The 26,853-nt window shown below is 39.6% G+C and overlaps 1 long non-coding RNA gene across 2 annotated transcripts in view; it reads right to left on the minus strand.

Annotated features, from left to right (window-relative positions):
* LOC119527797 overlaps positions 1 to 26,853 on the minus strand; it is a 62,882-nt gene that overhangs the window by 3,767 nt on the left and 32,262 nt on the right. For both annotated transcript variants that reach the window (XR_005215472.1, XR_005215473.1), the window contains exons 4-5: positions 5,125 to 5,222; positions 4,902 to 5,018 (exon numbers count right to left, since the gene is read on the minus strand). This is a non-coding gene — a long non-coding RNA (uncharacterized LOC119527797). The remainder of the gene's footprint in view (positions 1 to 4,901; positions 5,019 to 5,124; positions 5,223 to 26,853) is intronic.

Raw genomic sequence — 26,853 nt, forward strand, 5'->3', positions numbered from 1 at the left:
TGTGTATGTATTGTGTATATACCTCAAGTTTGAGTTAAAGGCTTTGATTTATGTTCTTAAAAAAAGTGAGTAACATGAAAATTAATTTATCCTTTGTTTGTAACCATATGTGATGAGTACTGGCATTGGTGTTAAGTGCTTAGTTATAACCATATGTGCTAAGTACTGGCATTGGTGTTAAATGCTTAGTTGTAACCATATGTGCCTAGTACTGGTATTGGTTTTAAGTGCTTAGTCATAACCATATGTGATGAGTACTGGCATTGGTGTTAAGTGTTTAGTTGTAACCATATGTGATGAGTATTAGCATTGGTGTTAAGTGCTTAGTCATAACCACATGTGCTAAGTACTGGCATTGGTGTTAAGTGTTTAGTTGTAACCATATGTGATGAGTATTAGCATTGGTGTTAAGTGCTTAGTTGTAACCATATGTGATGAGTATTGGCACTGGTGTCGAGTACCATTTTGTACTTTTCCTTTTAGGTTCTCTGTGTTATACTAACCAACCTCCAAATCATTAGCTACTCTTGAAAAAAAGAAAGAAAGAAAGAAGGAAAAAAACTTGATGCATACATACTTTTTGTTGATCAAATCACATGGGAACATGTATTGAATGGAACTTACATAAAATTTCTGGCTTAAGTATTATTAAGGGGCAGAATTACATAGCAAATAATTATTGGACCATTCCGTGTATAAGTCCATATGCCATTTATATTACTGAATAAATTGTTGATCCAATAAAAAAAAAAAAAAGGGTATGGGGGATGTAATAGATTCAAACAAGCACATTCCGTCCCCTGGTTCCCAAAAAGAAATGTTCTTTCCAAATGCAAAAATACATTCATTCCATTGCAGTATAGATAAGTACAGTCTTATCAAAATCAGTTAGTCCTGTGCTTTCTCCTAAGGCAACATTCTCCTCTGGCTGTGAACCTGTGAAACACAGAACAAGTTATCTGCTGCCAATATACAAAGAAGGGACAGTCATAGGATAAACATTTCCATTGCCATAGGAAGAAATTGGGAGAAAAACATGGGTTAAAGGTCTGAAAGAGTTCTGAAAACCCGCAAGGTATATTTCATTAGATTTCTAAGTCTGAGAGGTATTTATTGAATGATGGTTTATCCTAGTTGAGACTTGAGAGGGCAGGATTTCAATCCTTTCCAAGGGCCCATGTGGTAGCCCTTTTCTCTCCAAATGCTGGGGTGAGTGCGCCAACATATCCACACACTGGGGAGACTGCCTTCTCAAGCACTGGGACACCACCCAGACTGCATCTGAAAAGGCTCTCCCTTTTCTGAAGACTGGAGTGGTGGCCAGGCTCTCCCCAATCCCCAGGGAATGTGCTTCACCCTCTCTGAGGCCTGGGGTGGCAGCACTCTTCCTGAGCATCAAGGTGGAAGGCCTTCCCTATGCCTCCGGGGCAATCTAACCTTTTCCACGTGCATGGGTTTGTCCACTCTCTTGGCCCAAGATTTCTTGGCTCCAGACCTCAGCTTCTAAGGTTCTGCCTTTGAAGTCACCCTTCTCTCAATCTGTCGCTTTTCCATTCCCTCAAATCCAGACTGGCAGTGGTTCTGTTTATACAGATCTCATAAAATTTTTTGGCTTGGCATGCAGCATACACGGGTCAAAACCATTAGACAATAGGACTTCCCACAAATCCTTTCTTGGTAACTCCATCACCAGTCCTGGCATGTACCAAAATGACTGGCTCGTTTCAGGTTTCCTTAAATTCTCACACGGTGCACTATCTTCTTGGGCGTCACTTTTTGGAAGCCTAGGATTTTCCAGGCCATCAATTTCTGATTTCTTTGTGCCCTAGAGTTCAGTTCTCAGCTTATGTCTTTCCTCTCGCATTTTATTATAAGCTGCAAGGAGAATCCAGGCTGCAGGTTTTCCACATTTATTTTTGAAAGCTCTTCAACTAAGTATCCCAGCTCATGGTTTTCAAATTCTGCCTTCCATCTGACTCAATTTTGCCAAATTCCCTGCCACTTTAAAACAAGGATTTTCTCTCTTCCAGTTGGCAATGACACATTCATCATTTCTGTGTAAGGCCTCATCAGGAGTCCATATTTCCACCAACAGTCTCTTCAAAGCAATCTAGGCCTTTTCTATCAAGCGCCTCACAATTCTTCCAGTCTTCCCCATATTCATTGTTCCCATTTGGTAATGCTGTCATTAAGCAAAATGCCAGAAATGGACTGACTTTCATAAAGGGGATTTATTTGCTTACAAAGTTACAGTCCTAAGGCCATGAAAGTGTCCAAACTACGGCATCGAAAAGATGGTACCTTCACTCAAGGATGGCCAATGGTGTCCAGAACACCTCTGTCAGCTGGGAAGGCATGTGGCTGGCATCTGGTATTCCTTTGCTCCTGGGTTGCATTTCAAAATGGCTTACTCCAATATGACTCCCAGGGATGAATCTGGACCTGGCATCCTGGATTGAGAACATCTTCTTGACTAAAAGGAGGATGTGAAATGAAACAAAATAAAGTTTCAGTGGCTGAGAGATTTCAAATGGAGTTGAGAGGTCACTCTGGTGGACAGTCTTATGCACTATATAGATATCCCTTTTTAGGTTTAATGTATTAGAATAGCTAGAAGTAAATACCTGAAACTATCAAACTCCAACCCAGTAGCCTTGACTCTTGAAGACGATTGTATAACTATGTACCTTACAAGGGGTGACAGTATGATTGTGAAAACCTTGTGGTTCACACTTTCTTTATCCAGTGTATGGATGGATGAGTAGAAAATGGGGAAAAACTAAATGAAAAATAGGGTGGGATGGGGTGGGATGATTTACGTGTTTTTTTACTTTTATTTTTTATTCATATTTTTATTCTTCTTGGTGTAAGGAAAATGTTCAAAAATAGATTGGGGTGATGAATGCACAACTATATGATGGTACTGTGAACAGTTGATTGTATGCCATGGATGATTGCAGTATGTGAATATATCACAATAAAGCTAAATTAAAAAATTACTTACTCCAAAATGTTTCTGGGTCTCTCTTAGCTTCTTCAGTTCCTGTGCATCTAAGTGTCAGGGTCCTCTCTTAGCTTCTCCAGAGCAAACTCTGGGCTAGCATCTCTAAATGTCTCCAAGCATCTCCAAATGTCAGTGCCAGTGTCAGCTATTAACTTCTCTCCAAAATGCCCCCTCAGTTGCTCTGAGCTCCTTGTTTGTGAGCTCTTTCATATCTCCATGGAAATAATTTAATCAAATATTAATCAAATATTTCATCCACAGTTGAGTGAGTCACATCTCCATGGAAACACTCAATCAAAAGATTCCAACCTAATCAACACTACACATCTGCCCCCACAAGATTGCATTAAAGAACATGGCTTTTTCTGGGGGACATAATATATCCAAACCAGCACATCCATTAAAAAAGCCATTCTAACATGTTTGGTATTTGCAAACCCAGCAGCACCCCATTCCTGGTACCAAAATCTGTTCCAGTTTGCTAGTACTGCTGTTATGCAAAAATACCAGAAACAGATTACCTTTTTTTTTTTATTTTTTATTTTTATTTTTATTTATTTATTTTTTTTAATCTTCATTTTATTGAGATCAGATTACCTTTTATAAGGGGGATTTATTAGGTTACAAATTTACAGTTCTAAGGCCATAAAAGTGTCTGTACTAAGGCATCAACAAGAGGGTACCTTCACTGACGAATGGCTGATGGCATCTGGAACACCTCTGTCAGCTGGAAAGGCACAAGGCCGGTGTCTGCTGGTCTTTTGCTCCCAGGTTATGTTTCAAAATGGCGTTCTCCAAAATGTCTCTGGGCCTCTGTCTTCACTCCTCTCTCTCAGCTCCTGTGCTTCCTTGCTTCTTTCTCCCAGGGTTTTTCTCACCAAGCCTCAGGGGGTCCTCTCTTGTCTTCTCCAGGGCAAACTCTGGGCTTCATCTCTTACCTTAGCATCTCCAAACATCCTTCTGTCTGCATCTACAAGCGTCTACAAGCATCAGCGTCTGTGTCGGCTTTGAGCTCTAACTAGTCCAGTCAATCAATCAAGACCCGCTCTGAATGGGCGGGGTCCACACCTCCATGGAAATACCCAATCAAAAGTTCCACCCTAATCAAACGACTATGGGCGAACTGACACTGCAGCTACATGAGAGGAACTGGGGGAAGACGGTGGCCCATGAGGCTTGTCACAAACAATGCAGTGGTGATGTCCGCTAGCCAGGGGAGTGCCTCAGTGGCAGCAGCAGGGGCACTGCATGGCAGGGTGACCTGGGCGTAGGCCTCCCTCTGGTCCCAGGATGCGGTCGGACGGCAAGTGCTGGAGCAGCAACATCAGAGAAGAAGTCTCTGGATGGTCTCTTCCCCATGAGCCTGAGCCAGGGGAGGCCAGGTGACCCGGGAGGCTGGAGGGGGCCTGCTGCCCAAGAACAGGAATTCTCTTCACCAGGATATGGAGACTGTTCAATCACCTGGAGCACAATGTTATTATTGTTGGGCTGGATACTGCAGGGAAAACTACCATCTTTTACTGGTTTTCTGTGGATGAAGTTGAACATACATCCCCTATAGTGGGAAGTAACGTAGAAGAGATAGTCGTTGATAATACACGTTTCCCAATGCGGGATATCGGTGACCAAGAATCTCTTCGTTCTTCCTGGAACACTTAACTGTACTAACACTGAGTGTGTAATAGTTGTTGTGGGCAGTACAGAGAAAGGAATTCTCTAACTAGAGAATAACTGTATAAAATGTTAGTGCATGAGGACCTAAGGAAACTGGATTGTTGATTTTTGCTAATAAACAAGATGTTAAAGAATGTACGACTGTAACAGAAATCTCCCAGTTTTTGAAGCTAACTTCTATTAAAGATCACCAGCAGCATAACCAAGCATGCTGTGCTCTTACAGCGAGGGACTGTGCCAAGGACTTGAATGGATGATGTCACGACTTAAGATTAGATGATTTCTACTGACCTCTTCCCATAGACTTTGTGTAAATGCAGTGCTGGACTTTTCCTGAAAGCTGCAAAAATTAATGGTTTAGATATATTTATAATAAACGGATTTAAACTTTGTATATAAGAAAAAAAACTAAGATGACTTATTTAAAAACAAGGATGAAGTCTCACCTTCCAATTGGCTTTTTCATTGGTTCCTTCCAAAGTTAAGTCTTAAAGCTGTGACTGACATTTTTCTCATAATGACCCATCTCAGGACATTGTGTAGCCTGTGGAAAGTATAAAAAGTGGAAGACATTGTTAACTTTAAGAGCTTTATTATCAGTATAACCCTCCCTAGTTGAATGTCATTCTCTTCTTATTCTATTAAGTGAAAATACAAATCAGCACAGATATTCACTTCCCAATATTTTAATGTATAGTGTTACTTATGAAAAGTATTCTGCATAATGTTGTGTATGTATTGTGTATATTCCTCAAGTTTAACTTAATGGATTTGATTTATGTTCTTAAAAAAAGTGAGTAACGTGAAAATTAATTTATCTTTTGTTGTAACCATACGTGATGAGTACTGGCATTGGTGTTAAGTGCCATTTTGTACTTTTCCACTTAGGTTCTCTGTATTGTACTAACCAGTCTCGAAATCATTGAGCTACTCTTTAAAAAAAAAAAAAAAAAAAAGAGACAGAGAGAGAGAAAAAGGAAAGAAGCTTGATGTTGTGTATATATTTTTTTTGTTGATCACATCACAAGAAAACATGTACTGTAACTGAATGGAACTTATGTCAAATTTCTGGCTTAACTATTATTAATGAGCAGAATTACACAGCAAATAATTTTCAGATCATTCCAAGTATGGGTCCATATGCCATCCATATTACTGAATACATTGTTGATCCACTGAAAAAAAAAAAAAAAAAAAAAAAGACAGACTATGGGGGACATAAGAGACTCAAACCAGCACATTCCATCCCTGATTCTCAAAAAGACATGTTCTTTCCGAATACAAAAATACATTCATTCCATCACAATATAGATAAGTACAGCATCTTATCGATGTCAGTTAGTGCTGTGCTTTCTCCTAAGGCAACATTCTCCTCTGGCTGTGGACCTGTGAAATGCAGAACAAGTTATCTGCTACCAATATACAGAGGAGGGACAGTCACAGGATAAACATTTCCATTGCCATAGGAAGAAATTGGAAGGAAAACGTGGGTCAAATGTCTGAAACAGTTCTGAAAACCCACAGGGCATGCTTCATTAGACTTTTAAGTTCGAGAGTCATTTATTGAATGATGTTTTATCCTTGGGTCTTGGGAGAGCAGAAGTCCAATGTTTTCCAAGGGACTGCATGGCAGCTCTTTTCTCTCCAAATGCTGGGGTGAGTGCTCCAACATATCCACACACTGGGGAGACCACCTTCTTCTTGGCTCCACCCTTCTCAAGCATTGGGGCACTACCCAGACTCTGCATCTCTGGGGCAAAGACTCTGCCCTTTCTGAAGAGTGGGGTGGTGGCCAGGCTCTCCCCAATCCCTGGTAAATGTGCTCCACCCTCTCTGAGGCCTGGGGTGGCAGCACTCTTCCTGAGCATCAAGGTGGAAGGCCTTCCCTATGCCTTTGGGGCAATCTAACCCTTCCCATATGCATGGCCTTGTCTGCTCTCCTGGCCCAAGATTTCTTGGCTCCAGACCTTAGCTTCTATGGTTCTGCCTTTGAAGTCACCCTTCTCTCAATTTGTCCCTTTTCCATCCCTCCAAATCCAGACTGGCAGTGGTTCTGTTTATACAGATCTCACAAAAAAATGTTTGGCTTGGCATGCAGCATACAGGGGTCAAAACCATCAGACAATAGGATTTTCCACAAATCCTTTCTGGATAACTCCATTTCGAATCCTGTCATGTACCAAAATGGCTGTAGCATTTCAAGTTTCCTTAAATTCTCACATGGTGCACTATCCTCTGGGACCCCGCTTTCTGGAAGCCCAGAATTTTCCAGACCATCAATTTCTGGTTTCCTTATGCCCAAGAGTTCAGTTCTCAGCTTATGTCTTTCCTCTCACATTTTACTATGAGCTGCAAGGAGAAGCCAGGCAGCAGGTTTTCCACATTTATTTATTTATTTATTTATTCACTTCATGTTTTTTTTTAAATCTTTATTTTGAAATAAATTCAAACTTACAGTAACAGTTGCAAAAATAATACAAACCCCATACACAGAACTCCAGCATACCCCAACCCCCCTCCCCTGACACCCTGATCTACCAACTTTAATATTTTGTCACTTTACCATTTTTTTCTTTCCCTCCCTCCCTCCCTCCCTGTCTATCATCCATCATCTATTGCTCTGTTTTCTGGACAAATGAGAACAAGTTACACACTCCTTGAACAAATAATATAATTCACATATATGTTTCCTATGAACAGGAATATTCATTTATGTAATCCCATTAAGTGTAGTTAAGAAGTTCAAGAAATTTAACATTGATATCAAGCTTACATTCTATATTTCATCTTTTTCTTATGTCTCAATCATGTCCTTTTGAGCCTTTTTCCTCTATTCTTAGATCTCATCCAGGATCATCTATGGCATTTAATTGTCATTATCTATTTAGACTGTCTTTTTTTCAATTGTGGAAACATATATACAGCATAAATCTTCCCATTCCAACCTCTCCCAAGCATTCCATTTAGTGGGATTAATCACATTCACAATGTTGCAATGCCATCACCTTCCCACCATCCATTACTAGAAATTTCCCTTCACCCCAAACAGAAACCCTACACTCATTTCTCATTAACTCCCCATTGCCCCTTCCCCCACTTCTTATAACCCACACTCTACTTTTCATCTCTATGATCGTATTCTCTGATACTTTCTTTGTGTTTACTGTAGGGCTTAAATTTAACATCTTAAGTCTGTAACAATCTTGTTTTCTTTGATACCAACTTAACTTCAATAGGACACATAAACTATGTTCCTATACTCCTCCATTCCCCCACCTTTATGTAGCTCTTGTCAAAAATTACAAATTTTACACTGAGTCTAAAACCACTGATTTATCATTACACTTTATGTATTTTAGATCCTGTAGGAAGTAAAAAGTGGAGTTAAAAATCAAAAATACAGTAGTATTGGTATTTATGTTTACCATGTGATCTTTACTGGAAATCTTTATTTCTTCATGTGGTTTCAGTCAATTGTTTAGTGTCCCTTCCTTTCAGCCTGCTCAATTCCCTTTAGCATTTCTTGTAGGACTGATCTACTGGTTATGAAGTCCCTCAGCTTTTGATTATCCAGGAATGTTTTCATCTCCCCCTCATTTTTAACCTCCAGGTGTTTGTGAATTTTCTGAGTCTCTGATGGTTGTGGACTTCTATTTGTATTCCATTGTGGTCAGAGAATGTGCTTTGAATAATTTCAATTTTTTAAAATTCATTGAGGCTTGTTTTATGTCCCAGCCTATGGTCTATTCTGGAGAAAGTTCCATGATCACTAGAGAAGAATGTGTATCCTGGTGATTTGGGATGTAATGTTCTATATACGTCTGTTAAATTTCTCTATATCTCTCTCTCCTTTCTTTGTTTCTCTGTTGGTAGGGCTCTCTTTATTTTTTTTTTTTTTTTTTTTTAATCATCATTTTATTGAGATATATTCACATACCACGCAGTCATACAAAACAAATTGTACTTTCGATTGTTTACAGTACCATTACATAGTTGTACATTCATCACCTAAATCAATCCCTGACACCTTCATTAGCACACACACAAAAATAACAAGAATAATAATTAGAGTGAAAAAGAGCAATTGAAGTAAAAAAGAACACTAGGTACCTTTGTCTGTTTGTTTGCTTCCCCTACTTTTCTACACATCGATCCATAAACTAGACAAAGTGGAGTTTGGTCCTTATGGCATTCCCAATCCCACTGTCACCCCTCATAAGCTACATTTTTATACAACTGTCTTCGAGATTCATGGGTTCTGGGTTGTAGTTTAATAGTTTCAGGTATCCACCACCAGCTACCCCAATTCTTTAGAACCTAAAAAAGGTTGTCTAAAGTGTGCGTAAGAGTGCCCACCAGAGTGATCTCTCGGCTCGTTTTGGAATCTCTCTGCCACTGAAGCTTATTTCATTTCCTTTCACATCCCCCTTTTGGTCAAGAAGATGTTCTCCATCCCACGATGCCGGGTCTACATTCCTCCCCGGGAGTCATATTCCACGTTGCCAGGGAGATTCACTTCCCTGGGTGTCTGATCCCACGTAGGGGGGAGGGCAGTGATTTCACCTTTCAAGTTGGCTTAGCCAGAGAGAGAGGGCCACATCTGAGCAACAAAGAGGCATTCAGGAGGAGACTCTTAGGCACAAATACAGGGAGGCCTAGCCTCTCCTTTGCAGCAACCGTCTTCCCAAGGGTAAAACTTATGGTAGAGGGCTCAACCCATCAAACCACCAGTCCCCTATGTCTGTGGTCATGTTAGCAACCATGGAGGTGGGGTAGGCGAATACCCGGTAGGGCTCTCTTTAGTATCTGAAGTAGGGCAGGTCTTTTATTAGCAAAATCTCTCAGCATTTTTTTTGTCTGTGAAGAACTTAAGCTCTCCCTCATGTTTGAAGGAGAGTTTTGCTAGATAAAGTATTCTTGGTTGGAAATTTTTCTCTCTCAGAATTTTAAATAAGTCATGCCACTGCCTTCGCACCTCCATGGTGGCCGTTGAGTAGTCACTACTTAGTCTTATGTTGTTTTCTTTGTATGTTGTGAATTGCTTTTCTCTTGCTGCTTTCAGAATTTGCTCCTTCTCTTCAGTATTTGACAGTCTGACCAGAATATGTCTTGGAGTAAGTTTATTTGGATTTATCCTATTTGGAGTTTGCTGGGCATTTATGCATTGTGTATTGATATTGTGTAGAATGTTTGGGAATTTTTCCCCAACAATTTCTTTGAATACTCTTTCTACACCTTTACCCTTCTCTTCCCCTTCTGGGACACCGATGAGTCTTATATTTGGGCGTTTTATTGTATCTATCATATCCCTGAGATCCGTTTTGATTTTTTCAATTTTTCCCCATTCTTTCTTTCATTCTTTCATTTTCTGTTCTGTGGTTCTTGAGGTCACTGATTCATTTGTCAGCTTCCTCTAGTCTTGTACTATGAGTATCCAGAATCTTTTTAATTTGGCCAACAGTTTCTTTTATTTCCATAAGATCATCTATTTTTTTATTCACTCTTTCAATTTCTTCTTTATGCTCTTCTAGGGTCTTCTTTATGTCCTTTATATCCTGTGCCATGCTCTTGTTTTTTGTCTTTAGTTCTTTGATTAATTACTCCAAGTACTGTGTCTTCTCTGATCTTCTGATTTAGGTGTTTGGGTTTGGGTTATCTATATCAGCTGCCTTTTTTCATATGCTTTAACATTTTCTGTTGTTTTTGGGCTCTTGGCATTTGCTTTACTTGATAGGGTTCTTTTAGGATATGAAGGATTATTCAGACACCAATCTCTAATTTGTCAGATCTACAGCTTGGTGTCTTACACTTTCTCTAACCAGCAGATGGCGTCCCTGAGTCACCTATTCCCTTCAAGTCAGTTCTCCCCAACTTTGTCTTTGTGGTGTGTGGGGGTCTGGTTCTTGTGAAGTCCAATTGGTGTACCAAGTTTGGGTGTGTTGTTGGGGCTGTCCGTCCTGAATGTGGGGCATGTGTCTGAGGGTTAGGGAGGCAGGGCAGCTTTAATAATCAAACCTCCCAGGTGTTCCTGGAGATTTAAGGCTGTTGCAAGAGTCTAAGCCTTCATTTCAGTCTCGCCACAGATTGCCTCTGCTGTTGACCCACAAGTCCTTGGATTGGTGTATGTTCCCTGGGATTTCCAAGTGGGTTCCTCTTCCCAGCCATGCCCTTCTAGGGCCTTTGCTGAGGGAAGGCTGTGCTACAACACAAGTGCACACTGTCCCTCAAGGGAAGCCCTGGGTTGCCAGGCCATGCAGGGACGTTCCCAACCTGCTGTAAAGATGACTGAATGGGGCATGTTAATTTCCCCCTTTTCACACAGCTCCACCTTCCCAAGTCCGGAACAATTAGCTGTGGGTGCACGAAAGGCTATTGTCCATGCCCGATATTGTGGCGTGTGCGTGGTGTTGTCATAAACACTTCCCATTACACTGGGTCCCTTGGTGTGGCTCTGAGCTGTGGCTCTGGGCTGTGGCTCCGGCGCCAGGCAGGAGCATTCCCAGCCTGCCGGGAAGATGGCTGCAAGGGGCATCGTTTTCTTCCCCTTTTGGCTCACCTCTGCCCTCCTCACTCCAAGACAACTAGAAGTGGGTGTGCAAAAGGCTATCTTCCATGCCAGATATTGAGGCATTCACACAGCCCTTTCCCACTGTGCTTCACTATGTGGTTCTCGCTGCCATATCTGCAGCAGCTTTTGGGTTTTTTAAAAAAAGAAATAGTCCACATCCAAACACCAACCCAAGGTTTCCCTACACCACAGCATGGCTGCTGGACACTCAACAGGCTCACTCACTCGTTTCAGAACGCAGACTCCCAGTTTCACCAAGTGCACGGTCCCTGTGGATTCTGCAGACCTTGTCCAGCTGGTGCATCACTGAAACTAGTGTTCTGGGTCACTTTCTGGCCTCCATCTAGTATTTTTCATGGAGGTGTTTTTTTGCCCTGTCTCTCCTAGCTGCCATCTTAGGTTCTCCCACATTTATTTTTGAAATCTCTTCAACTAAGTATCCCAGCGCATGGCTTTCAAATTCTGCCTACCATCTGACACCAGGACTGAATTTTGCAAAATTCCCTGCCACTTTAAAGCAAGGATTGCTTCTCTTCCAGTTGGCAATGACACATTCATCATTTCTGTTTAAGGCATCATCAGAGTATCTTTAGAGTCCATATTTCCACCGACAGTCTCTGCCAAACAATCTAGGCCTCTTCTATCAAGCTCCTCACAATTCTTCCAGAATCTTTCCCCTGTCCATTTAAAAAGCTGTTCCAACATGTTTGGTATTTGCAAACTCAGCAACACCCCACTCCTGGTACCAAAAAACTGTTACAGTTTGCTAATGCTGCTATTATGCAAAAATACAAGAAATGGATTGGCTTTTATAAAGGGGATTTATTAGGTTACAAATTTACAGTTCTAAGGCCATAAAAGTGCCCATACTAAGGAATAAACAGTACCTTCACTGAAGAATGGCTGATGGTGTCTGGAACACTTCTGTCTGCTGAGAAGGCATGTGACTAGTGTCTGCTGGTCCTTTGCTCCCAGGTTGTGTTTCAAAATGGCTTTCTCCAAAATGTCTCTGGGCAAGGCTTCTGGTAAGATGGTGGACTAGGAGAGACAGAGCAAAACTCTCCTCCATGAAACACACTAGATAAAGGACAAAAAGCCCTCCAGAACAGCACTTCCAGGGTTCCACTGGCTGGTCAGGAACTTCTACACCCATAGTGAGTATGTACTTGGAAAAATCAAGAGACTCATTTATGACCAGTGAGTGTTCTGCCCAAAACACCAGACAGGAGCAGGCCATTGGAGCCAGCTGATGAGCATGGGGGAGACAAACTTTCTACACCCTGGGCTTTCTCTTCAGCACTTGGTTTGGGTAATAACCCATCACAGACCTGTGGCCAAGAGCCCCCATGCCAGGGATTGGCAGTTGGAGCAGGCAGACAAGTGCAGAGGGCGACATCTTTCCACGTCCCATGTAGCCATCTTTGCAGTTGGCTGGAGAAATAACCCTTCACAGCCCCGTAGCCAAGAGCTTCCTTGTGTGAATACAGGATTCAGTGGTCTTGTGACAGTATTCACTCATCCTCTGTAGAAGCCCATGGTGTGCACAGCCTAGAGGCAAGAGTGTCACATGATAGTGCCAAGGACCCTCCTCCAATATCAGAAATTGTGGGTGCGTGGCAGACTGTGGGGCATTTGAGCTGGAAGTTGAGACATACAGCTCTACAGTCCCAGAGTACTCCACCTGAAGCCCTGGGAATTGCTGGGATCACTGTGTCCAGAAATGGACTCCCTGCCAACTGTGCAGGATACGCTCCCCCCAGAGGGCTGGCAGTCCCCAATGCACATGGAAAATTGGTGCACTGATTGGACTTCCACATGGTTTGGACCCATAGATAAAGTCTGGGGAGAACTGGATTTAGGGGAGGTTGGAGCTCAAGAGTGCTGTCTGCTGGTAGGTCAGGGAAGTGCGCTCCAACAAGCTGTACCTCTGACAAATTATACATAAATGTTCAAATAATCCTGCATATCCTGAAAGAACCCTATCAAGATTAGCAAATGCCAAGATGCCAAAAACAACAGAAAATTATAAAGCATATTAAAAAAACAGAAAACGTGTATAACCCAAACATCCAAATTAAAAAGCCAGAGGAGACACAGAACTTGGAGTAATTAATAAAAGAAGTACATGCAAACATCAATGACATAGCTTAGGATATAAAGGACATGAAGAAGATCCTAGAAGAGCATAAAAAAGAGTTTGCAAGAGTAAATTAAAAAATAACAGACCTTATGGAAATAAAAGATACTGTTGATCAAATTAAAAATATTCTTGAGACATATAAAACCATATTTGAAGAGGTAGAGGAACAAATTAACAACCTGGATGACAAGATGATGGAATGTGAAAGCACAAAAGAATGAATGGTGAAAAAAATGGAAAAATTTGAAATGGATGGACAACATGAAGCACACAAATATAAGAATCATTGGTGTTCAAGAAAGGGAAGAGAAGATTAAAGGGCTAAGAAGAGTATTCTAAGACATTGCTGGGGAAAACTTCCAACCCTTCTAAGTGACAAAAACATGCAAATCAAAGCTGTCTAACATACTCTCAATAGAATAAATCTAAATAAATCCACTCTGAGACATATTCTGATCAGATTGTCAAATGTTGAAGAGAAGGAGAAAGTTCTGAAAGCAGCAAGGGAGAAGCAATTCACCACATACAAGGGAAACAACATAAGACTAAGTACTGACTACTCAGGGGGTACCATGGAGGCAAGAAGGCACTGGTAGGACATATTTAAAATTCTGAAAGTGAACAATTTCCAGCCAAGAATTCTTTATCCACAAAATCTCTCCTTCAAAATTGAGGGAGAGCTTAAAATTTTCAGACTAACAAATGCTGAGAGAATTTCTTAACCAGACACCTGCCCTACAGGAAATACTAAAGGAAGCTTTGTTGGCTGAGGAAAAAAGACAGGAGAGAAAGGCCTGGAGAAGGGCACAGAACTGAAGAGTATTAGTAAGGGTAACTTAAAGGAGATAAAGAGAGAGGGGAAAAAGTAGATCTGAAAATAAAAACAAAGGACAAGATGGCTGATTCAAGAACAGCCTTCATGGTAATAACATTGAATGTGAATGTATTAAACACCCTAATTAAAAGATACAGATTGGTATAATGGATTAAAAGTATGAACTCATCAATATGCTGTTTATAAGAGACTCATCTTATACCCAGTGACACAAAGAAATTGAAAGTGAAAGGATGGGGAAAAAATATTCCACACAAGCTACAGCCAAAAGAAAGCAGGGGTAGCAATACCAATCTCAGAAAAAATAGACTTTCAATGCAAGGATGTCAAAAGAGACAAAAAAGAACACTATATACTAATAAAAAGGACAATTCACCAAGAAGAAATAACAATCATAAATGAATATGCACCTAATCAAGGTGCTCCAAGGTACATGAGACAAACACTGGCAAAACCAAAGGAAGCAATAGATGTTTCCACAAAAATCATAGGAGAATTCAATACAACACTCTCTTATAGAGATAGATCAACCAGACAGAGGACCAATGAGAAATTGAGAACCTAAACAATGTCATAAGTGAATTACAATTAACAGACACATATAGAGCATTACATCCCAAATTAACAGGATATACATTCTTCTCTAGTGCTTCATGGAACTTTCTCCAGGATAGATCATATGCTGGGGCATAAAACAAGCCTCAATACATTTAAAAACATTGAATTATTCAAACCACATTCTCTGAACACAATGGAATGTAACTAAAAATCAATAACCATCAAAGATCTAGTACACTCACAAATACCTGGAGGTTAAACAACACACTCCTGAACAATCAGTGGGTCAAAGAAGAAATTGGAAGAAAAATTACTAAATATCTACAGTCAAATGAAAATGAGAACACAACATATCAAAACTTATGGAATGCAGTACTGTGGGGGAAATTTATAGCTCTAAAGGCATACATTAAAAAGGAAGAAAGATGGGGATATAAGGGAGGGATATGGGATTCTTGGTAGTGGTATTGTTTTTTGCCCTTACTATTATATTGTATTGCATGACATTTTTATTTTTATTTTTATTAACTTTTTAATTATTCACCAAAAAACCCCACACTTTTTCATAATAATCAATATGTTCAAGTGCTGACTGTGGTGATAAATGTACAGCTATGTGATGATGCCGTGAACAACTGATTGTACACTGTGGATGGTTGTATGTTATGTGAATATATCTCTATAAGATTGTGGGAAAAATTACAAATAGAAGTAAAAGTTCTGGAGAAAACATGGAGAGAGGGATATGCCTATTTTACTGTTGATGAGGAGACAGAGTGGTATAGACTTTCTGGAGGTCACTGTGGTGGTTCCACAAGAAGCTAAGTCTGTGGGAGCCATAAGGTCCTGCAGCCTCATTATGGGGTATGTATTTGGAAGATCCAAGAGCAGAGACATGAATGGACATTTGTACACTGGTGTTTATGGAGGCATATTCATGATTTGCAATGGGTGGAGGTGGCCTAAGGGCATACTGATTGAGGAACAGAATGGTGAACTGTGGTGTACGCATACAATGGAATATTGAGCAATTACAAGGAGTGAAGCCGTGAGACATGCAAGGAGGTGAATGGATCCTGTAGACAGCATGTTGAGTGAAGTATGCCAGAAACCAAGGCAAACACTATAATACCTCACCAATATGGACCAACTACAATGTGTAAACTCAGAATCAAATCTTAGAGCACAGCCTAAAAGGGAAATGATTATTGTAATGGTCCCTAGATTGTAAGCTCTTACAGCAGTCAAATCTATTCCTGAATTATAATGGCTATCTCCAAACTCTGAGATGTTAATTTCTTAATGTATAACCTGATTGGTCTCTGGAACATTGGGTATCTGTGTTACACCTGAAACTCAGAGCTAGAGCTTGGCAGATATGAATCTCAGTATTAACATATACAGTAACTGTTAAAAAAAAAAAAAAAAGCTGAAATAGAGCCGAGACTTCAATTAGAGATATGAATAAAGCAAATCTGGTTAAGACTAGAGCAAATCAGGCCAAAGGGTAAAGATTGAAACTGACCATATTCAACCTTCAACTTCCATGTGAAACCAAGGCAAGAGATGTTTATTTGGTGTAGGATCTATATTTTCTAAATAATATAACTTCTACAGTCAGTTTGTTCAAACACTACAATTACATGGAACTTTGAATAGGAAGTGAGCTATGGTAGGTCTGTATAGATTAGAATTAAATAGCAACACATCCTAAGATAATTTGTGCAGAGAATAAAAATATATATTCAGGGTCCCCCTGAAGAGCTGGGGGAGAATGCAGAGGTGTTGGCCTTCCTCACTTGGATTGTTGCTGATGTTTTCACAAACACTGGGGGGACTGAAAGCTTGATGTGCTGAGCCCTCTGTCTTGGGGCTGGCCCCTATGAAGCTTGTTGCTGCAAGGAGAGGCTAAACTTGCTTATAATTGTGCCTAAGTGTCTCCCCCTGATTGCCTCTTTGTTGCTCAGATGTGGCCCTCTCTCTCTAACTAAGCCACCTTGGTGGGTGATCTCACTGCCCTCCCCCCTATGTGGGACCTGACTACCAGGGGTGTAAATCTCCCTGGCAACACAGAATATGACTCCTGGGGATGAATCTGGACCTGGCATCATGGGATTGAGAACATCTTCTTGACCAAAAGGGGGATGTGAAATGAAATGAAATGAAGCTTCAGAGGATGAGAGAATTCAAATGGAGTTGAGAGGTCACTCTGGTGGATGTTCTTATACACTATATAGATAACACTTTTCAGGTTTTAATATATTGGAATAGCTAGAAGTAAATACCTGAAACTACCAAACTCCAACCCAGTAGCCTTGACTCTTGAAGATGATTGTATAACAATGTAGCTTACAAGGGGTGACAGTGTGATTGTGAAAACCCCGTGGATCACACTCCCTTTATCCAGTGTGTGGATGGATGAGTAGAAAAATGGGGACAAAACCTAAATGAAAAATATGGTGGGATTGGGGGCTAATTAGGTGTTCTTTTTTATTTTTATTTTTTATTCTGATTCTGATTCTTTCTGGTGTAAGAAAAATGTTCAAAAATAGATTGGGGTGATGAATGCACAACTGTAAGATGGTACTGTGAACAGATGATTGTACACCATGGATGATTGTATGGTATGTGAATATATCTCAGTAAAACTGAATTTTAAAAGAAAGGAAGAAAGAGATAAATCAAAGAATGAATGGAATAACTGAAGAAGCTAGAAAACAATCATCAAAATAATCCTAAAGCAAGTAGAAGAAAAGAAATAACAAGGATTAAAGCAGAAATAAATGATATGGAGAACAACAACAACAATAAAAACAATAGAGAGAATAATAAAAACAAACGTTGGGTCTTTGAGAAGATCAACAAAAATGACAAACCCTTAGCTAGACTGACAAAGTAAAAAAGAGAAGACCCAAATAAACAAAATAGTAAATGAGAGGGGGGACATTGCTGCGGATCCTGAAGAAATTTTAAAAATCATAAGAGGATACTATGAACAACTAGACAATTTAAAGGAAATGGATGATTTCCTGGAAACACATGAACAACCTAAACTGATCAGAGAAGAAATAGAAGCCCTGAACAAACCAATAACAAGTAAAGAACAAACCGATAACCAAGTGGGGTTCATCCCAGGCATGCAAGGGTAGTTCAACATAAGAAAATTGATCAACATAAAACAACACATTAACAAATCAAAATGGAAAAATCAAATGATCTTCTCAATAGATGCTGAAAAAGCATTCAATGAAATTCAGCATTCTTTTTTGATAAAAACACGTCAAAAGATAGGAATTGAAGGAAACATCCTCAGTGTGATAAAGGGCATATATGACAAACCCACAGCCAGCCTAGTACTCAATGGTGAGAGACTGAAAGCCTTCCCTCTAAGATCAAGAAAGAGACAAGGATGCCTGCTGTCAACACTATTATTCAACATTGTGCTTAGACGTTCTAGCCAGAACAATCTGGCAAGACAAAGAAATAAAAGGCATCCAAATTGGAAAGGAAGAAGTAAAACTGTCATTATTTGCAGATGATATGACCTTATATTTGGAAAACCCTGAGAAATCAATGACACAGCTACTTGAGCTAATAAATTCAGCAAAGTGGTGGAATACGAGATTAATGCACATAAGTCAGTAATGTTCTATACACTAGAAATGACCTAACTGAAGAGTTAGTTACTCAAGAAAAAGATTCCATTCACAACAGCAACTAAAAAAATCAAGTACCTAGGAATAAACTTAACCAAGGATGTAAAAGACCTATTCACCGAAAATTACATAACTTTACTAAAAGAAATCAGAGGGGACCTAAAGAGATGGAAAGATATTCCATGTTCATGGATAGGAAGGCTGAACATTGTTGAGATGTCAATCCTACCCAAAATGATCTACAGATTCAATGCAATACGAATCAAAATTCCAACAACCTACTTTACAGACTTGGAGAAGCTAGTTATCAAACTTATTTGGAAGGGAAAGGGGCCTTGAATTGCTGAAAACATTCTAAAATAGAAAAATGAAGTGGGAGGACTTAGGTTTCCTGACTTTGATGCCTGCTATAAAGCCACAGTAGTCAAAACAGCATGGTATTGGCACAAAGATAGACATATTGATCAATGAAATTGAATTGAGAATTCAGAAATAGTCCCCAAGATCTACACTGTTCCTGTACCCCTCCACCCCCACCTTTTTGCTGTACTTGTTACAAATTATATCTTTATACATTGTATATCAAAGCCATAGATTTATCATTATTTTTATGCATTTGCATTTTAGAACTGTAAGAGGTAAAAAATGGAGTTACATACCAAAAAATACAAAATAGTAGTACCTGCATTTATAATTAGTCACATAGTTACCTTTACTGGAAGTATTTATTTCTTTATGCCTCTTCAGTCTGCTGTCTAGTGCCCTTTCCTTTCAGTCTGAAGAACTACCTTTAGCATTGCTTGTTGGGCAGGTCTAGTGGTGACAAACTCCCTCAGCTTTTGTGTATCTGGGAATGTCTTATTCTCTCACTCATTTTTTGAAAGACAGCCTCACCAGATATAAAATTCTTGGTTGGCATTTGTTTTCTTTTAGCACTTTAAATATTGTGTCCCACTGCCTTCTTGTCTCCATGGTTTCTGATGAGAAATCTATACTTAATCTTATTGGGATAAATAAATTGGACTTCATTAAATTAAAAACTTTTGCATTGCAAAAGACATCATCAAGAACTTGAAAAGACAACCCACAGAATGGAAGAAAATATTAGTAAATCATATATCTAAGGGGACTTGTATCCAGAATATATTAAGAACTCTTACACCTTAATAATAAAAAGACAAATTGCCCAATTAAAAATGGGTAACAACCGTAATGCAAAATGTTAATAACAGGGAAAACTGCATGTGTGAGGGGGTATATGGGAACACTGTACTTTCTGCATGATTTTTCTGTAAACCTACAACCACTCTAAAAAATAAAAATAAAATGCACTAAAAAAAGGAGGGGGCAACAGATCTGAACAGTCATTTCTCCAAAGAAGATATATAAATGATCAAGAAGAAAATGAAAAGACACTCAACATCATTTGCCATCAGGGAAATGCAAAAAAACAATAGCATCATACCCATGACTATAATTAAAATGATAGTTAATTACATCTTTTGGCAAGGATGTGGAGAAATTGGAACTCTCATACAGTTTTGGTGGGAATGTAAAATTGTGTGGCTTCTTTGAAAAAAATTTGGCAGTTCTTCAAAAGGTTAAACATAGAATTACCATGTAACTCAGCAGTTCAATCCCTAGATATAATACCCAGGAGAAATGAAAACATACGTCCACACAAAACTTGCACACAAATGTTCATGGGAACATTATTCATAGTAGCCATAAAGTAAAGGCAACCCAAATGTCCATCAGTTAATGAATGGATGAAAAATTGCGGTATATCCATTCAATGGAATACTATTTAGCAATACAAAGAAATGAAGTACTGATACATGCTACAACATGGATGAATCTTGAAAACATAACACTAAGTGAAAGTAGCCAGACACAAATTATAAGATTTCATTTATATGAAATTTCCAGAATAGGCAAATCTATGGAGACAGAAAGTAGATTAGGGTTGCCTAAGGTTGGGTATGGGGAAAGACGGGAGAAGAGGAGTGACTGCTGATGGATACAGGGCTTTTTGGGGGAAGGCAATGAAAACATTCTATTATTAATGTGATGATAGTCACACAACTCTGTGAATATACTGAAAACAATTGAATTGTACATGTACACTTTAAATAGGTGAAGTGTATGGAGTATGAATTATTTCTCAATAAAGCTGTTATTTTAAAGTTGGGTATTAGGGGTCTTATTGGGGACACAAAAATGTTTTAAAACTACTCTATGGTGATGGTTGCAGTTATCTGGTAGTTTCTAAAAATCATTGCTTGTACACCTGAAATTGGGAATTTTATGTTATGTAAAATATACCTCAATGAAATTTTTTTTAAAACATTCCCAGATGTTTTAGTTTCTTTGGTTGTGCAAGCAAACACCATGCAATGGTTGGCTTAAACAATGGGAATTTATTAGCTCATGGTTTTGAGGCTAGGAAGAGACCAAATCAAGGCAACATCAAGGCAATGCTTTCCCCCTGAAGACTGTGGCATCCAAGGGCTGACTGCTAGCCATCCTTGGTCCTTAGCTCCTTTGTCACATAGCAAGGTACATGGTGGCCTCTTCTGGCCTCTCCCTTCTCTTCCAGATTCTGTTGAGTTCTGTTTCTAGCTGCTCCGTCTGTGGCTTTCTCTCTGTCTGAATTTCATTCTGCTTAAAAAGGACTCCAGTAATAGGATTACAAATGATCCTGATTCAGTTGGGCCACACCTCAACGGAAGCAACCTCATCAAAAGGTCCAACTACAATGAGTTCACATTCACTCATTAATGGATTAAGTTTAAGAGCATTTCTTTCTGGAGTACCTGGCTCCAAACCACCTATAAGGTAATGCAGTTAAAGAGAAGCAGAACTGAAAACGTATATGAAGGGGACAATAGTCTAGAAAATTAGAAAATAATAAATTTACCCAAATTGGCTCAAGAAGAAATAGAAATCATTAACTGTCCTGGCTTGCTAATGCTGCCATTGTGCAAAATACCAGAAATGCATTGGCTTTTATAAAGGGGATTTACTCAGTTGCAAGTGTAAACATCTAAGGCCATAAAAGTGTCCAAACTAAGGTGAAGTTGATACCTGGCATCTGGAACACCTCTGTCAACTGGGAAGGTATGTGGCTTGTGTCTGCTGGTCCTTGGTTGTGTTTCAGCTCCTCCCTCTCAGCTCCAGCATGTACTTGCTTCTTTCTCCCAGGGCATTTCTCTCTAAGCGTCTGAGGGTCCTCTCTTAGTTTCTCCAGGGAAAACTCTGGGCTTCATCCCTCAGCTTAGCATCTCCAAATGTCTTTCTGTCTGCATCTCCAAGCATCTCCAAGCATCATTATCTGTGTGGGTTCTTGAGCTCTCTTAAGTACTCCAGTGAACTAATCAAGACACACCCTGAATGGATGGGGTCCACACCTCCATGGACATAACCCAAACAAAAGGTCTCACCCACAGTTGGGTGAGTTTCATCTCCATGGAAACACTCAATCAAAAGGTTCCACTCCAATAAAAAAACTAATCTCTGCTCCCACAAGATTGCATTAAAGAACATGGATTTTGTGGGGGACACAACAGATTCAAACTGGCACATTAACTAAGTTGAATTGGCATTCAAGGGTTTGTCCCAAAAGGATGTCAGACCCAGATGGTTTAACAGATAAGTTTTATTAAACTGTAACCTTGAGCTTTTACATTTTTTCAGATAATGGAAAACAAAGGGATGCCAACCAACTTACTTAATGAGGCTAGGATAACCCTAATCCTAAAATCAGACAAGGACAATCCAAGAAAATAAAGTTATAGAGTAATTCTTTCAAATGTAGAGGCACAAGTCCTAAATAAAAATTAGTCAATTAAATATAACCTTGTAAAAGAAAAGAACTTCATGGCCAAGTTTTGTTGATCCCAGGACTACAAGGATGTTATCAGCACACTTGCTGCAAACTCAAGACTTTCCTCATATGCAGAAAGCGGGCATAGAAATTCTACTTTGGAGAAGTTTGCCCTGGTATCTATTTCTTATTTTTCATTCAGCAAATATTTAAGTGTCTATTAAGTGCCATGTGCTATTCTGATACTAGGGATATGGCAGGGCTCAGTGCAAATTCCTGCCCTCAAAAGAGGAAAGAAGTCAATCTATATCATCCCCTACACTAATAAATTAAAGGAAAAACCCATGTGACCATCTCCACAGATACAGGGAAAACATTTAAAAAACTTAACACATTCCTGATTTTTAAAAACCTGATAGCTAACGAATAGCCCCAAATTATATTTTCCAGCAAATATCATACTTAATAGTGAAATTTTATTTATTTTTTAAATCATATTTTTATTATAGAATATAACATATATACACAGAAGTGACAACTTTCCAAGGGCAATTTAACAAGTAGCTTGAGAGCAAATTTCAAAGAATATTATGGTTTACATTCCCATAGTTTCAGTTATTTCCTTATTGTGAAATATAACATATATACAAAAAGATACCTTTCAAAGTATGATTTAAAAAGTAGTTATACTAAGTTGTAATGGTTATCTCTAAATTCTGAGATGCTGAGCCCCTTCTGAATAACCTGGTCAGTCTCTGGAACTTTGGGTATCTGTGTGACACATGAGACTTGGAGCTAGAGCTTTGGCAGCTATGAATAACAGTATTACTCCAAACTGCAACTGTTGAAAGAGCTGAAAAAGAGTTCAGACTTCAATTAGAGATATGAATGAAGCATATCTGGTTAGGACTAAGGCAAATCAGGCCCAAGGGTAAAGGACGACACTGACTGGTTTTTAAAACTACAACTTTTGTGTGAGACCAAGGGAGGAGATGTTTATCTGATGCAGGATCTATATTTTCTGCAGCACACAAGATAATTTAACTGGTACAATCAGTTTGTTTGAACACCATACATGCAGGGAGCGGTGAATGGGAAGAGGGATTTGGTGAGTTTGTACAAGCTGAGGTGAAATCCCGACACATCCCAGAGTGACATGGGTAGAGAGTAAAAGTGTATCCGTGGGGCCCCCTGAGAAACTGGGGAAAAGTGTAGAAATGTTGGACTTCCCCACCTGGGTTATTGCTGATTTTCTTGCAAATATTGAGGACTGCCAATTTAGTGGGCCAAGCCCTCTATCTGGGGGCTTTCCCTTGGGGGTTGTTGCTGCAAGGGAAAGCTATGCCTACTTATAATTGTGCCTAGAAGGCGTCCCCCACCCCCAGAGCCTCTTTGTTGCTTAGATGTGGCCCACATCTTTCTTTAAGCCCACTCAGCAGGTGAACTCACTACCTTCCCCGCTATGTGAGACATGACACCCAGGGGTATAAATACCCTTGGCAACACAGGAAATGACTCCTGGGGCCAAGCCTGGACCTAGCACTGTGGGATTGAGAAAATCTTGACAAAAAGGGGAGAGATGGAAAGAAATAAGGTTCCATGGCTGAGAGATTTCAAATGGAGTCAAGAGGTCACTCTGGAGATTATTCTTATGTGCTATACAGATATCACTTTTCTTACTTTTTAGTGTGTTGGAATGGCTAGAGGGAAATACCTGAAGATGTTGAACTGCAACCCAGTGACCTTGATTCTTGAAGATGATTGTGTAACTATGTAGCTTGCACAGTGTGACTATGCGATTGTGAAAACCTTGTGGCTCACATTCCCTTTATCCAGTGTATGGACAGATGAGTGGAAAAATGAGGACAAAAATTAGATGATGAATAGGGTGGGATAGAGGGGATGGAAAGTTTTGGGTGTTCTTTTTTGCTTTTATTTTTATTTTGGTGAAAGGAAAAGGTTCAAAAATTGATTCTGATGATGAACACACAACTGTATGACAGTGCTGTGAATAATTAATTGTACATTGTGGATGACTGTAGGGTATGTGAATATATCTCAATAAAACTGTATTTAAAAAAATAGTTATATAGGAAATTTCCAAAGTTGTTATGAGTTACAGTATGATAGTTTCAGTTATTTCCTTATTGTGAAATGTAACATATACACAAAAAGGTGGTAGCTTTCAAATTACAATTTAACAAGTAGCTATAGAACAAACATCAAAGGATGCTATGGGTTACAGTTCCACCATTTCAATTCTTTCCTTCTAGCTATTCTAATACCCTAGCAACTAAGAAAAAGAAAATTATATAGAGATTTTGTATTCATGATCCTTTGATAAATTCCATCTTTTCTGTTGCTGTCCCTTCCTCTAGTTTGATCACTTTCCTGATCTTCAGGGATGTCTAGGCTGTGACCACCCGAATTTGTTCATGTTGAAAAGGAGTATTGATTTTATGAGCAAAGGGGACACATCTAGTGATGTTCTTGAAGAGACTATTGCCTCTGAGTTTTGGGACTTAGCTGGCATGAGTTCTTTGAAGGATTTAAGTTTCTGAAGAATAAACTTGGTGAGTGTGCCAGTTTGGATATAATGTGTCCCCCCAAAAAGCCATATTCTTTAATGAAACCTTGTGAGGACAGAGTTATTAATCTTTTTGATTAGGGTATAACCTCTTGATTGAATGTTTCCGTGGAGAGTTGACCCCACCCATTCAGGGAAGATCTTAATTAGATCACTGGGGTCCTTTAAAGGGAACTCACACAGAAAGCAAGGGTACAAAACTTCCCAAGAGATGCTGCTGACACCGACACTTAGAGATGCTTGGAGATGCAGATAGAAAGATGTTTAGCTAAGAGATGAAGCCCAGAGTTTGCCCTGGGTTATGAGCCAGGACCCCCAGGTGCTTAGAGAGAAACATCCTGGGGGAAAGAACCAAGAATGCACAGGAGCTGAGACACAACCCTGGATCAGCAGATGCCAGCTACATGCCTTCCCAACTAACAGAGGTTTTCTGGATGACATCAGCCATTTCTTTAGTGAAAGTATCTTCTTATTGATGCTTTAGTTTGGACACTTTTATGGCTTCAGGACTGTGAATTTGTAACTGTTACTGGAACAAGATAGTGGATTCTTTTGCCTGATACACTCAAATGACCAATTCCTGAGACAGCAGGATTTCAAAGAAGGAAAGAGTTTTATTACTAGGCACAAAGCAAGAAAACAGATGGCCTATGTGTCTCCCCAACCAGCAGAAATTCTGATAGTTTTATAGCATCAAAAGATGGGCAGGTTTTAGGTAATGAGCAGAATGGCCCCAGATGATGTAATTTGAAGTGATCTAATTGTGGAGCATATGCAGATTGATTACATGCTTAGTCACAGAATGTATGTAAGAAAATGGCAGCCTTAATATGATGATGGGTGTGATTTTTAGTATGATAATGAGGTATAGGTACCTTGTTGGTTATAGTCTAAGCTACTGCGCATGTCAGGCGGGCCCATTTTGGTTAGATCCAGCTTGGGTTATCAGGATAACTTTGGACTTGGGGTGGGTTAGTTCTGGGCTGACCCAAGACCCTTCATTAATAAACATTAGGGGCTGTCTTTAGTGATTATAAGACTCTAAAGTAGAAAAACTGGATAAATGGGTACAAGTGAAGGTTAGTCACAAGGTTTTTACAATCACAAGGGCACAAGATAAGGGCTGTACAATCATTATCAGAGATCAAGGCAGCTGGATTACAGTGCAGGTCAGGTATTTCCCTCTGTCTACTCTATATACCAGAAAGTAAAAATGAATCTCTATATAATGATTCAGTAATCATCATTAGTCCTTAAATCCTAATTTCTCAGTTACAACTCCTCCCTCTCATTTGATAATTTTCCCTCAGTTCTGAGGGCTGTCTGGGTGACTTCTAACTGCTTTGTGCTGAAAAGGGGCATTGACATTATGGGGCAGAGGGATGTAACTAGTTGTTGTTCTTTCTTGGAGATACTGGTACTTCTGGGTTTCAGAGCTTATCTGGCATAGAAACAATCTGGAGGCTTTAAGTCTCTGAAAAACAAACTTAGTAAGTAATATTTTTATAAAGCCCATACTGCCCTTTAGGGTTTTCTGGAACGGTGTTGGTTGGGGCTTGCCATATTGTGGTAGTTTGTAATATCTGGCTGAAATTTGCATTAGAGTAACCTCCGGAATGACCTCTTGACTTGATTTGAAATCTCTTAGCCATTGAAACTCTATTTACTTCTTTTCTCCCTTTTGGTCATACAGTTCCACAATGCCAGGGCCAGGCTTATCCCTTGGAATCATGTCCCACATTGTCGGGGCCAGCTTATCCCTGAGAGTCATGTTCCACATTGCCAGGGAGACTTACACCCCTGCAAGTCATATTCCACATGGGGGAAGTTTGTGAGTTTATTTGCAGAGTCTGGCTTAGAGACAGAGAAACCACAAAGGAGTAACAAAAGAGGTTTTCTGGGGTGACTCTTAGGCATTAATTGTAAATAGGCTTAAGTTTGCCATTACAAAAATAAGTTTCACAAGGGCAAGCCTTAATCTCAAGGGCCTGTCCCATCACACTGG

This window comes from Choloepus didactylus, chromosome 2, assembly GCF_015220235.1.
Source record: "Choloepus didactylus isolate mChoDid1 chromosome 2, mChoDid1.pri, whole genome shotgun sequence".
Classification (NCBI taxonomy): Eukaryota; Metazoa; Chordata; class Mammalia; order Pilosa; family Megalonychidae; genus Choloepus; species Choloepus didactylus.